A 359-nucleotide genomic window follows, 5' to 3' on the forward strand; every position below is an offset into this window, starting at 1 on the left:
CTCCTCAACTTGGGATGATTTGCTGTCTATTCAGGTATTCCACAGATGCAGGGCACTTCAAGCTGATTGTGGAGCTTTAATCCGCTGCTTCTGAGGCTGCTGGGAGAGACCTCCCCCTCTCCTCTTTGTTCGCACAGCTCCTGGTGTTCAGCTTTGGACTTGGCCCCGCCTCTGCGCGTAGGTCGTCCGAGGGCGTCTGCTCTTCACTCAGACAGGACGGGGTTAAAGGAGCAGCTGATTCGGGGGCTCTAGCTCACTCAGGCCGGGGGGAGGGAGGGGCACGGATGCGGGGCGAGCCCCCGGCAGCAGAGGCCAGCGTGACGCTGCACCAGCCCGAGGCGCGCCGCGCGCTCTCCCGG

This window comes from Physeter macrocephalus, chromosome 14 (genome assembly GCF_002837175.3).
Source record: "Physeter macrocephalus isolate SW-GA chromosome 14, ASM283717v5, whole genome shotgun sequence".
Classification (NCBI taxonomy): domain Eukaryota; kingdom Metazoa; phylum Chordata; class Mammalia; order Artiodactyla; family Physeteridae; genus Physeter; species Physeter macrocephalus.